The sequence below is a fragment of the Diadema antillarum genome, unplaced genomic scaffold, assembly GCF_040938485.1.
Source record: "Diadema antillarum isolate AM-2024a unplaced genomic scaffold, OU_Dant_1.0 seq00000407_RagTag, whole genome shotgun sequence".
Lineage (NCBI taxonomy): Eukaryota > Metazoa > Echinodermata > Echinoidea > Diadematoida > Diadematidae > Diadema > Diadema antillarum.
In genome coordinates this window covers 1313865-1323651 of record NW_027271395.1, presented here as the reverse complement: position 1 = coordinate 1323651, position 9787 = coordinate 1313865, and positions in this window count along the sequence as shown.

Sequence of the window (9787 nt, the reverse complement as noted above, 5' to 3'; positions counted from 1 at the left end):
GTTTCATTCGAATCAGACATAGCAAAAAAAGGACATTAAGGAAGTCTCAAATTCAACACCTTTTAAAATAGCAATAAAAATAGTTACAGCTATATAATAATTATCCAAATTAGATGATGCGAGTGTGGTACAAGCCTAATGATGACCCGACAATTCTTATTCGGGGGGGGGGGGGGGAGGGGGAGGGAGTCGTCTTTATACATTCCACCTTGTGTTGGCCTTTTTGGTCAAATGACAATTAAAATACTTTAAGATTTACGTTATTAGTTTTGTTCTACGTGTGTGTGTTCCGTTCCTTTAGTTAAAAAAAAAATGTTAAAGCATATAATGTTCAGAGGCCGTTGTCCAAGTCAAGCAATTTGCTTATTGATAACAGTCTCCCCGCCTGTACACTTAAAGATCTGTATAATGACATTCATACGATAACATACTTGTAATGTTAAATCTTGTTTATATTTTCATGACTTGTGAAAAATATGTTTGATATATTGTTATACTTATTTTCTATTATGTACAAGTGGAGAAATAAAACTTACTGAAACTGAAACTAAAACAATGACAATACATAAGTATAATGAAATGAATTTCCTACGTCTTCAAAGCAAAAGAGATTACATAAGTGACATCATCATGTTTTAAAGTTGTATATAATAACCTAAGTGATGAGAGGGAGGGTAAAATCACTTTCTTTGATTTGATAACTAATAAAAACATCATCTCATTTTTCAAAACAAAAACCCATGCGAGAGTTGCTTGAGAAAACATACGAAACTCAAGTTATTTCGTTGCTCTTATTTTCAATCCTATATCTCAGTGGAACTATAGACTGTAACCATTATGTTTATATTTTCCTGTCTAAATTCAAGTGACTTTGAACATAAGGTGGCTTCGACCAAAAAAAAAAATAGAATGAACAAAAATAAATCATGTCAAGTATTTGTGCATTAAGTTAGTCTTTCCATCTCGATATTTGCGTGATATCGGTCCATTTGGGGGGATCGACAGATGAAATGCTGCTGAAGTAGACGTAAGTCGATATTCCATTGCATTGAGTCATGTTACACTCATTTATCGTGCGGAAAACGCAGACGGACTGTAGTGTATACCATTCAGAGTAAAATGCAGTTAGAACGGGCAATACTTCCAGAACTTAAATACTGCCCTGTCGGGCAACAGCGATTAATGTTGACTGTTCGTCACTACCATGCAGTCACACAACAAGGCGGAGACGAGCCCATCTGAATGGTTTGAGCAAAAAGCGAGACGTATTATAGGCCCTATACCGATGTCACCGGCATATAAAGTGATAAACCATAAAATGTCAATCATTATCAATAGTGATATCACACCTCCTCCATGCGCCTCCTTTAATTTTGTAAAGGCGTCCCCTTAACGAAATTCCTAGATCCGCCTCTGTATCACCCTCCCTCTCTTGTAGAAGGGAAGGACATACGAAATGAAGGGGGACCCATTTTAACGGAGTGATTACTTACTTATAGTATACTCATACGGAAAAGGGCGTCATGTTTTAAACATTTCCAAACGGGGAAGTTCTTTCGACCTCAAAGAACCAAGCCTTTGGTTGGATTGATAGGGATCTTTAGTGATCCTTCCCTCCCCTAAAGAAGACTGAAAAGTAAGCAAATTAACAAACAAGAAAATAATCAAAACAGACATTGCCTTGGGATTATAACTGTTCCCAGAAGTCAGAAGAAATTTAATGGGGAAAATCATGTTATAAACGCTGTCTTGTTTTCTTTTCCTTATAAAATACGGTGATGATCAATCGCCTGCTACTATCAAAGCATATTTTGTCACAACTTTTTAGCCACAGAATAACATGTTAAGTGGATGTTGATTCAACGACATCAATTGTCCGAGTTGAATGATCTATGAACTCATGATTTGTTTTGTTGAGATTCTCCGCCCTCCCCCAGTCCTAGGCCCAAACAGTGAGATTTTGAGCACCATCGAATTGGAATGAAAAATTGGTGTAGATTATATCGATTTTCGAAGGTATGAATGCTTTTTTAGGAGCATTCATCACGTTCTTGACATCGAGAAAATACTAGGACAGTCAAGGTATTGTAATGATCTTTTTCTTTCCGTCGGAAATGTTGGCTATCTTTTCTTTGTAGAATAAGAGGGGATTCTAACGGTCTGCATGGCGGGTTCAGTGGAATTATGATCACTAATGTGATGTATATATACTAGGTGTTTCAAAAAACATTTCCCACTTTTGATTCTTAATAATTCATAAAATATATATCAAATAACACTGTCATTAGTATGAGTAATTGCTGAATAGTGTACAATTTGGTTGGAGGTGGTTTGAATATGAAAACATAAATCAGTTTCATGAAATCCATGATTAATTTCACAGTTAGGTTCCAGATTTTGCTCTATTTTCAACCCTCTGTACAAAATTTCACTTTGCACAGGGGTCAATGGGTGTGTATGGGAGTGTGTGGTTAACACCCTGACAATGGTCCTAGACAATGGTTAGGGTTTGAATGCTTCATTATTTATTCATGAGAAATTCCACTATCACAACTAGTCTTTATTCAGTCTCTGGCAGTATCTGTGTAAAGTCAAACGCCCGCCGATACTGTCGTTGGGTCTCGACAGTGCTCTCCCTACTTCTGAAAAACGAAATTACAATGAATACCTTCTGTTCTATCGTAAACATGGTGACAGGAAGCAAAGAAAATCAATTAGAGTATACACTTGTGTAAATGGAGCCTTAAATAAATCTACTGTGAAACATATCGCCCCAATGATACTGCTGAACTCTTAAAAAACCAAAAATGATTTCTTTTTATCAGAAAGCGAAAATTTGTCAGACTATTTAATCAGTAGACAGTTGTATTAGATTGAGGAACTTTCGATGCTTATTTATATCCCAAATTTAGTGATATGTCAAGCAAAAACTGAAAATGATTGCCAGCTGGAATGGAATGTGGTGTTTGCAAGCACATGGAAATGTGTGCTTCCTTTTTCCATGTGCATGCAGTTTACCCTTTACCGTGCATGAATCCAGACTAGCAGTGCCCAGGGCAATCCACATGAATTATTGATTAAGCATTCATGTGCCTGGGAGCACGAGATTGACGCCTAGTAAACAGGTGGTTCAGGCATGTCCATTGTTCAGGGCCATTGTCAGCACACACTCACATACACATCATTGGTTCCTGTGCAAGGTTCAATTTTTGTACAGAGGGTTAAAATTTGACCAAAATCTGAAACCTTACTTCAAAATCAATCTTAGATTTAATGAAACTGATTTATGCTTTCACATTCAAATTACCTTCAACCAAATTGTACACTATTCAGCTATTATTTATGTAAATGACAGTTTTATCAAATGAATAGTTTTTGAGCTATTAATGATCAAAAGTGGGAAATGTTTTTTGAAACAGCTAGTATGTGTTTGTTTGTTTTTTGACAGAGTAGACATAAATTCTGTTTGGCGATGAGTTATCATTCCTGAAGCAATCTTACCCTTTACTCTGTATGATCATGAAGAATATAGGCAATGAATGCTTCGGCGGTAGGCGTCAGCTTTAGAAATAAATGTCACCTGAAATCATCATGATAAAACAAAATAGAAAAGTTCATTCACGTGTTGAATTAGGTCAATGCGTGACAAAGATCTCGAAATAGTTCGATAATCTAATTTTCATTTGTCGACTGTCTGCTGAGCGCTTTGATTTGATAATGACGGGAAATGTTTTGAAGTATAGCCCATATCTGTATATAAAGTTTGTGTCATGACACTTGCAAGTCTGACGTGGAATTTCGAAGATAGGGTTTATGTCAGGCAGGCTTCCATTTCATATTATTTCTGTAATTTCTTATTGCACCACATCACGATATGCGACCAAAGCAAATAATGATCACCTCCGGAGAATCAACTCTTATTCTTTGTACATTACCTTTCTCGTGATACCACTGAAAGAGAAAATCGACCCCCCCAAAAAAAAAAAAATAAATAAATAAATAATAATAAATAAAAATAAATCAACTCCAAAATAAAGAGAAAATCCCTACAGAACTTTCCAAAATGACAAAAAAAATCGTATAAGAAATAAGGAAGATATGACATTTTGAAATGTCACTTTTTTTTTCGGAAAACATTTCTTGACCAATCCATATGAATATTTAGATGAGCGAGTTGATGATGTCATGCCCTCACAATATTTTGAATGTATAAAGGCCTATATGTATGTGGAATTCGGGGAAACTGTTAGATGTAGATAAAAGTATATTCCAAAACCAAAGTATATCAGAGGTAACTTTTTTTTTTAATTTGGGTGGTTTTAAGGCAAGTTTTATATTCATGCAGCTGAAATGTGAGATTTTTTGCCATTTCTGGATATGAAATGAATAAGAAATTGTGAGAGCATGACATCCTGAACTTGCCGATTTGAATATCTATAACGATTGGTCAAGAAGTGTTTTCCGAAAAAAAAAGACATTTCAGAATGTCAGAACTTCCTTATTTCCTATCAGATTTTGATCATTTTTGCTCTGTTCTGCTGGGATTTCCCCCCTCTTCATTAAATTAATCCAATTTTGGAGTTGATTTCTTATTCAATTCTTCTCCTACCAAGTGGTATCTCTAGATCTGCTCCACTCTCCTCACTGTCCCCGCCATCATGCGCGGCATCTTGGTATTAGGGAGCTTTAGATTTTAGACGCGCGGACGTTAAAAGGGAAAAAAACATGGTCTGAGCGTGCGCAGAAGGGCGCATCAACTTGACGCGCCCTACTGCGCACGCTCAGAACTTGTTTTTTTCCTTTGAACGTCCGCGCGTCTAAAATCTAAAGCTCCCTATTTACACACCTTGACGGCAGATGCAATGAAACTGAAAGGAACTACAGCTATTTAGGGACGTGTGGTGTTCTTTGGCAGAGTGCATGGAGTGAGGTCGGTGGTTTTGTTTTTGCTTTGTGTGTTTTTGTTTTAATTGTACTTTTGTTTCTGGTTCCTATTCGTATATCTCCTCATGGGATGAGAAAATCAAATGTGTGAAGTCTAAGAATGAATTGAAAATAATGCCACAATTAACGATAATGATGTTGTTGATGATGATGATGATGATGATGATAATAACAACAATGATGATGATGATAATAATAATAATAATTATAATGATAATAATAATAAAAGTAATAATAATAATAACAGTAATAATAATAATCATCATCATCATTATCATTATTACTACTACTACTATTACCATAGTAATGATAACAATAACAATAAAGAAATGAATAATAAAACACGTACAGGCGACTCCCTTTACAACAAAGTCCCCGAGATTGGCAGGTTTCTTTTGTTATATAGAACTTTTGTTATAATTCAAGGTAATTTCACACCATAGACTTTTATAATGATAATGACTTTAATGACTTTAATATTGATAATTTAATAATGTGTTATTTTGTGTATGTAAATGTTCTGTATTGTTGGAAATGAAATAAAATGAAATGAAATGAAATGAATGAATGATAATTTGAGGACCTGAACTATTATTTGGTTGTAACAAAATTTGTTGCATCCGAGTTCACTGTATTATTATTATGATGATGATAAGACTAATAATGAATGATAATAATAATAATAATAATAATAATAATAATAATAATAATAATAATATTATTATTATTATTATTATTATTATTATTATTATTATTATTATTATTATTATTATTATTATTATGAATAAGAATACACCTTTACAATGGAGTCTTTGGGACCAGTCTTTTTTTTCCTATGTCGAAATTTTGCTACAACACAAGGGCATTTTGCAACATAAGACTTTAATCATGATAGTATTACTACCTGGATTGTTATTTCGGTGTAGCAAAATTTTGTTATAACTATGTTCATTGTAACGGGAGCGCCGAGTAATAAGAATAATTTCATAGATATAGTGATGATGAAGGTGGTAGTGGTTATAAGGAAGCCAGTCAAAAGTTGTACAAAAGTTGTGTACTGTATTCAATATCTTGATAGCTCTCATTGCCTAAATCAAATCGTATGCTAGGGGTCTAATCAGTTTGTTATACTCACTTTTGTCAGAAAGATCTCATGCAAGATTACTAAGGTTTAAATATGGTCCTGTACACATATTTCTAATAATTTGACAAATAATGTTGCTTAACTTGTCACTGATACACTGCACATATGTGTTCTGTATTTTGTGTTTGACACTTTACAAATGAGCTCTAATCTTTTTTTTAAAACCTTTTCTGTGCTTGGTATTTTGGAAAGTGTGTACAATGGTATGAAGTTTTCTGTGCCAATCAGCACTCAAACACACAAATCCTTCTTAAAATTACATGCTCTTTCATATTTCATAAGAGGTTTCTCATTATCTCACTTAGGAATGTTATAAACCTGAATCCCCTCAACCAGTACTGTACAGTCACTTTAAAGGGACAAATAGATATTTATGCAGCAACTGATGGCATATTGTATGTGTTCATCACAAGCTTACACAAGTGATCATAAAGCCAGTTAAATGGGTTGCTGTGAGTTTGTGGAAAAAATGCCCTCTTTTGGAGAGGTGATTTCAGCTACATTCATTCAAAGCTTGGTGTGTGCAAACATTTTAACCAGTGAACGTTTGCATATTAGTTCATTGACCCTTGTAAAAGATATTCGGTGCCAATTAATTTCCCCAACTTCACTCAACATCAATATCCCCAATAGCATAGCTTTTATATTTGGTCATAAAATACTGGGCTTATGCACATGAACTTTGTTCCTTTGAGTCTAACATGTGTATTATATTTATCTTTTAACATTCTTCTGTTACTTGTATCTCTGAACACAAGTACTAAACAGATAGATTGCGAACTCACTTTTCTTTTATGCATCTTCGTGCATCTCACATTCTCACACTATTACTACTTTTTTGTTTTACTTTATTTTAACCTGGACAGTGTATACAGTAATAGTATACAGTAATAGAACACCAAAATTACCACAATGCCTTAATATTTACCAAAGAGTATCAGTGTAAATGTGAAGTACGCGTGTATTAAAACTTGCAGTAAGAATGCAGGACACATTCCAACACAATTAGGTACAAGTGAGCAAGCTGATGTAATTTGTTTGTTTGTTTGTTTGTTTTTAACCACTGCTTTATTTCACAAATTTACAAGAATGTAACCTCACATGATACAAAGATTCCATTGCTATATGTGCATAACTGTCCACACAGTAAAAGAACAAAACAAAACAAAACAAAACAAAAACAAAAATCAGCAACAAATATCACATTGTGAAAATGTACAGAACAGTATTCCTACAGTTTTTAAAATTGAACTACACAGTGTACCGGGTAAGCCCAAGAGGACACATGTCGCTGATAATACAGACGAAAACCAGTCTTTCACGGGATGTAGTTAAAATGAAAAAGCAAATGCAAAACTTGTATCAATTCACAAGTTAAGGTCCTACATCCCTATTACAAACATCACTTGCGTGGTTGAAGAATAATGTCTCCCAACATCGTGCATGAAATCTGACAGTAATACACCACAAATGAAGAAGAAAACCAGACAGATAATCTTACCCTTTGTCAATATGAAAATACTCTACCCCTTTGAACCCGGAATGACTGATGGAATACTTTCAGGGTTTGAATAAATTCACTGGAAATCTACATTACATTGTTTTCCCCGCCATCAAAAAGTTTCTACTTTTATTATTCTGAGGAGAGGTCTGAATTACCTACCTCTACAATATACCAGCTCATGAAAGGAATCTAATTTTCAGGGTTGCAAAAAGGACATTTGAACTTTGCAAGACTGCATCCACTTATACATGGTGACCTGCTGAAATTGAACCTATTTTCCAAGGGTTCACATTTCTGCTAGATGACCACTTAAAAAAAAAAATCACATTCAGTGTCCGAGTTAAAACACACATACGCACACACACAATAAAATACACTGTCCCACAATATGATGGTGACTTTTACAAAGCAGCTTAAGCACATCGATTACTGAACACTTTGGTCATATACAAATCACCTTCTTAAAGCAGAGTTAGATATTTCAGAAAACTAATGAAGAATATCCTTCATATTTTAACCCCCCCTGTGACAATGAATTCTGTCAAATTTATTTTGCCGAATCTACGATACTTGCAATGGTTTATTATATAAACATGCAGTACGGAATGTACAAATGATTACAATCCATTTGTAGGTGTGATACTTATGACCCCCTGAACAGCTGTAGATATGTATGAAGATGTTCAGATTTACAGTTCCAGGTAAACATATCTAAGTCCATTTTTTAAAAAGTTTTATTCTTGGCAATTTTTAGCGTGCAGTGCAGTAGCTAACCACTGAGTGAACACCGTACTGCACATTATACATATGGCATATAGTAAATGCCTTGGGAGCATGCACTAGACATTCTGAAAATTAAATCTGGTTCAGGTTGAAAAGATTACATTATTAGTGTGCAGTTCATAAGCAATTCTGCACATGAACGATTGAATCAGATCGAGAAATATCACCTCAGATTATCATTATCAATCACTGGAATCGACCTCCCTGAAGCCATGATTTCAGTTACAGTCAACCTCCTTTCAAGCTAGTTGGCTTGCCATATATAATTACATGTGTGGATGAATGCGAGCACCACATTCAACTCATTAAAAGCAGTACTTGTAAGTAAGCTTGTTACAACACGGTTTCCCTATACACGATGCAGGCACACAACTTTAAATTTGAGGGAAATGTCATTAATTTTTACACATAGGTCAAACAACTTCAACTACACACTATTTCTCCCAATTTCTGAAGGTAGTGCTTATGTACTTGCCCAGAAACCTCCTGCAAATCCTTTCTCCAACAATGTGCCATTATTTTTTTGGGCACATTACAAACACACCTCGAAGTCCAACTGTGTCACTTTTGTTGAATAATCTGATTCACACATTTCATCTCGAAACGTGCATATCATATTTTCTCAGACATGGAATCTAAAAGATGCTGAACACAGTGCTTGAACAAAAGTTTTGGGCTGTTAAATTTCACATTGTTTAAATCTGTGTTGTTAAATGGAATAACTTTGCTCTCACTTATTTTGTGGCTCCACAAACCTCTGCACTTTATCAACAATGGACTAAAACAATCTTTATTATTATTATCTTCTTTTTTTTTGCATATGAAATATTAAAGTAGGCATGAAATGGACTCATCTGTAATTTTTTGATTGATGTAAGCATAGATCTGGCTTCGTAACTTGCCGCTTAGTTGCAGCATACATTATTATATTAACAAGCATGCACAAACATTATATGTCTCATACTCAGACAGAAAAAAAAACAAAATCCTGCCTAGATAAAAGTAACCATGATTCAAAAATTCTTAAAGGTTCATATAAAACTACTGCCGTTGGCTTATCCAATTTCACACTAGACTCAAAACATGATATTTTTTGGTAAGATTGGTTTTTCCTTCACATATGATAGGTGATCGATGGCTACACTTACAATCGAACATTTCACACTACATGCAGATATTAAACATACCAGGCTATCTCCGCCTTCTCAACACTGATCTAAATACCAACAATCAGTGACACATACAACTGTATAGCCAAATTATTACAAAAACAAAACTTTGTGGTTTTGTGGTGACGGTGTGGTGCATAGTTTTGACGTAACAACGGTCATAGAAAATACCAGTAGTGTGATTTGGCTTGGCTTTTACACACGTGTACATAACACACAATTCATCCCTGGGATTCGGGAATC